Source organism: Drosophila eugracilis, unplaced genomic scaffold, assembly GCF_018153835.1.
Source record: "Drosophila eugracilis isolate 14026-0451.02 unplaced genomic scaffold, ASM1815383v1 contig_718, whole genome shotgun sequence".
In the NCBI taxonomy this organism is placed as follows: domain Eukaryota; kingdom Metazoa; phylum Arthropoda; class Insecta; order Diptera; family Drosophilidae; genus Drosophila; species Drosophila eugracilis.
Genome location: NW_024573611.1, coordinates 12,406 through 17,318, shown reverse-complemented (window position 1 = coordinate 17,318; position 4,913 = coordinate 12,406).

Here is a 4,913-nt window from a genome sequence, read left to right as displayed (position 1 = left end):
GTTGTCAAATTGCTATCTTTCCTGCATTACTACCGTGTAAATATAAATAAATAATTTAAGGCCGTATATCGGCAATAACACATCAAACATTTTCTTCCAAATAGTCAAACGTTTGTGGCCAGAACCATTTTTTTCGAAATAAAATGCAATATTTGCAAGAGTTCAATAAATTAGCTTTCCAAGCTGAATGAATGGAGGAAATTATTCCCAAATACACTAATAAAACAAAAAAAACGCTATTATAGTCGAGTGCCGCTGTCTTATATAATTTTAAAATATTAATTTTGCTAGTCAAAATTCACAAAGAGCTACCTTTTTTCAGAAAAAGCATGATGAGTAACTGATGGTAACGTTACTGTCCATGTGAGGTATTATAAGTTATAACATAAATTTCTTCATAAATAGCGAAATAATGTTCCGATTCGAATAATCTTTAGCAAATCGATAGATATTGACGAAAAAGTTTTATACAAGGTCAAACTAAGGCATTGCTTATAATATTATGGACGCCAAAGTTTTTCGCGGCTTGTGGGCGTAAGAGTTGGCGCGGCAGGGCCGTTTCCGACCCTATAAAGTTTTTTTCAACGAATAAAAACTTCAAAAAAAAAACAAGGGGAAACGCTATAGTCGAGTGCCGCGACTATAAGATACCCCTTACTGTTTTACACAATTTTAAAATATTCATTTTGCTATTGGAAATTCCCCAAGCGTCACCTATTGTCGGAGAAAGCATGTTGAGTAACTGATAGAGACGTCACTACCCATGTGAGGCCCTATAACCTAAATTTCTTCATAAATAGCGAAATAATGTTCCGATTCGAAAAATTTTTATTAAATCGATAGATATTGACGAAAAAGTTTTATACAAGGTCAAACTAAGGCATTGCTTATAATATTATGGACGCCAAAGTTTTTCGCGGCTTGTGGGCGTAAGAGTTGGCGCGGCAGGGCCGTTTCCGACCCTATAAAATTTTTTTCAACGAATAAAAACTTCAAAAAAAAACAAGGGGAAACGCTATAGTCGAGTGCCGCGACTATAAGATACCCCTTACTGTTTTACACAATTTTAAAATATTCATTTTGCTATTGGAAATTCCCCAAGCGTCACCTATTGTCGGAGAAAGCATGTTGAGTAACTGATAGAGACGTCACTACCCATGTGAGGCCCTATAACCTAAATTTCTTCATAAATAGCGAAATAATGTTCCGATTCGAAAAATTTTTATCAAATCGATAGATATTGACGAAAAAGTTTTATACAAGGTCAAACTAAGGCATTGCTTATAATATTATGGACGCCAAAGTTTTTCGCGGCTTGTGGGCGTAAGAGTTGGCGCGGCAGGGCCGTTTCCGACCCTATAAAGTATATATATTCTTGATCGTTGCAATAACTAAATGCATATTTTGCTTAATGAAAGAGTAACACTTATGTTTGTGTTTTGAATTACACACTATTTTATTATTCAAATTATAACGAAAAATGTTCAAAAACGAGGCCTATAGCTGCGTTTTACATAGGAAAACCGGAAAATTAAGAAATCTTACATCAAAAAGTATTCCTTTTTTATGGGTTGGCAATAAATATTAAAAGTTTATATTTTGGTTTTTGTACGCTTTACATGCGTTCATATCTGGGTTAAAAAAAAACACCTAAAAATAGTTGTTTTTCCGGCACAACCTCCGGACTTGCCATCAGCCTTAGCATTAGCACAGGAAGCCGAATCAAGCAACGAAAGAAGTGCTTTTGCGGCCACTTTTGCCGGACATAATAAGGCGAAAACACACAAGTTGAACAACCAGCGACACTTTATTAGAACCCAAAAAGGGACCAACAATCAGAGTGGTTCCTTTAGACAGAGACCCCACACAAACTCGGGAACTTATCAGGGTCAACCAGCACCAGAGCCAATGGAGGTCGACCCCCCTCCAGAAGGCTATTTACTCGGCCCACAGCATGGCAAAAAGGGCAGTCAACTAAACAAAAGATAAACTTCATGCCAGAGGAGAAATCTGACAACGAAGATTATGACACCGTTGCTCAAGCCTGTTCCTCTGAAATAGATGATGAAGAAGATTCGTGTAATTTTTTAGATTAAAATCCCTGCTCCCCAACATTACACGTACCTCAAAAAATTACATTACTCCGATCCCGGAGCTGAAAGGCATAGTGGCAGCGGAGAAACCCTTTACAGGGAAGTCAATCCATGGCTTTACCAAAATAGTTAAAAAGTGCTTAGTTTCGGTGTTTAACATAAAAGCACCCTTTTTTATTCTAAATAACCTTAGAGAATTCGATGGTATTATCGACTTCGACTTGCTTAAACAAGCGAATGCGAATCTCGATTTTACTGGAAACGTTATTCACACAAACAACGGAGATGAAACAAGAGGAAACGCTATAGTCGAGTGCCGCGACTATAAGATACTCGTTACTGTTTTACACAATTTTAAAATATTAATTTTGCTAGTGCAAATTCACAAGGCGCCACCTATTGTCAGAGGAAGTATGTTGAGTATGCTTATAGTGACGTCACTGCCCATGTGAGGCCTTATAACTTAATTTCTTTATAAATAGCGAAATAATGTTCCGATTTGAAAAATCTTTTGTAAATCGATAGATATTAACAGAAATAAGTTACACAAGATCAAACGAAGGCATTCATAATAATATTATAGACTCCACAGTTTTCCGCGGTTTGTGGGCGTTAGAGTAGGCGTGGCCGGATGCAACTTCGTGGCAAGTTGCAGTGGCATCTCCTAAATACGTGTTTCTAAGCAAAATTGTGTAGCTCTTATAGTTTTCGAGATTTTTGCATTTTTGGTTTTTCGGGTTTTGTGGGCGTTAGAGTGGGCGTGGCGTGATCAGAAAAAAACAATTCCCATTGGGAGCATCATAGAAACATACATGCTTGATCCGAACTTTCTATCTCTTATAGTTACCGAGATATCAGCTTTTCTAGAAAATCCGAAAACCGTCTTTTGAGCCTTGTGGGCGTATGGGTGGGTGTGGCCGGATAGTAGTAGCACTATAAGATGCGCTGTCATCTAAAGATTATACTTTCTGAATTTCAACTTTCTATCTGCAATAGTTCCTGAGATTTCAGCAATTTTAGTTTTTTGCGATTTGTGGGCGTTAGAGTGGGCGTGGCAGGATGCTGTAATAAACTTGCGCTGTCCCGGGACCTTTAGAATCTTCATGCTTAATCTCAGTTTTGTATCTGCTATAGTTCCTGAGATCTCAGCGTTCATACGGACGGACGGACGGACGGACGGACGGACGGACGGACAGACGGACATGGCTCAATCGACTTCGCTATTGATCCTGATCAAGAATATATATACTTTATAGGGTCGCAAAAGCTTCCTTCTATCTGTTACATACTTTTCAACGAATCTAGTATACCCTTTTACTCTACGAGTAACGGGTATAAAAATAAAAAAGGTTATTGATGACGTCCTAAGGGAGGGAATCTCAAAAATATGCTACGTTTACGTAGACGACGTTATCATATTTTCAAAAACAAAAGAGGACCACGTCAAGGACGTGGATGGGTTTTAACCAAACTCTTAGAAGCAGGTATGGGAGTATCCCTAGAGAAATCGAAGTTCTTTAAAAAGAGCGCCGAGTACCTGGGATTCATAGTGACACAAGGGGGACTTCAAACTTCACCTGAAATGTAAAAGCTATTAAGGAATTTCCCCCAGCAAAAACACTTTTTGACCTCAGATCTTTTCTGGGGCTAGCAAGCTACTATAGGTGCTTCATTAAAAACTTCGCGAACATCGCAAGACCCCTAACAAGCATCCTAAAGGAAGAAAATGGGAAGGTTAGTAAATCTCAATCGAGAAAGATTGATATCAACATAATCAAAGAACAGAAAGAAACGTTCGACAGACTGAGAGAAATCTTGGGATCGGAGGAAGTTTTGCTCTCATATCCAGATTTTAAGAGGCCATTCGACTTAACTACGGACGCATCAGGCTTCGGACTAGGGGCAGTACTATCTCAATATGGCCGCCCAATTACAATGATATCACGCGCACTACGTGATAGCGAAAAAAACTACGTAACCAATGAGCGAGAGCTCCTTGCCATTATTTGGGCCCCTAAAAAACCTTCGGAATTACTTATACGGAGCAAAAGGGTTGCAGATCTTTACCGATAATCAACCACTTACTTTTGCCGTCTCAGAAAAAATCCCAATGCAAAGCTAAAGCGTTGGAAAAGGAGTATTGACGACCATAGTGCAAAACTGGTTTATAAACCAGGAAAAGAAAATTTCGTGGCAGATGCATTATCTCGCCAAAACATTAATACCCTAGAGGACGGAAAACAATCGGACGTAGCCACTATCCATAGCGAATAGTCCCTAAGATACACCATCGAGACAACTGACAACCCAACAACTGCTTCCGAAACCAAATAATAATTGAGGACGGAAATGGTTTATCGGTGGATATATTAATCTTGTTTAAAAGCAAAGTCAGACACATAATCAAAATCCCCAACCGGGAAAATCTGATGGAAGCATTAAAAGATGTTGCAAACGCGGAGATAGTAAACGCGATACATTGCTCCCTACCAACCTTAGCTTTTATCCAGCACCGACTAGTAGAGTCCTTCCCTAGCACTTCTTTTAAGCACACGAAAAACTTCGTACAGGACATAACGGACTCAACCGAACAGAAAGAAATTGTCATAACAAAACACAACAGGACCCACCGAACAGCACAGGAAAATGTAAAACAAATTCTTAGGGACTATTTTTTCCCAAAAATGCGTCGGTTAGCAACAGAAATAACATCAAATTGCAAAACCTGTTCCATGGCAAAAGACCAACGCCATCCATCAAAACAAATGTTCGCGAAAACTCCGATACCTTCATTCGATAGGGAAAGTAGTAAGAAAATTC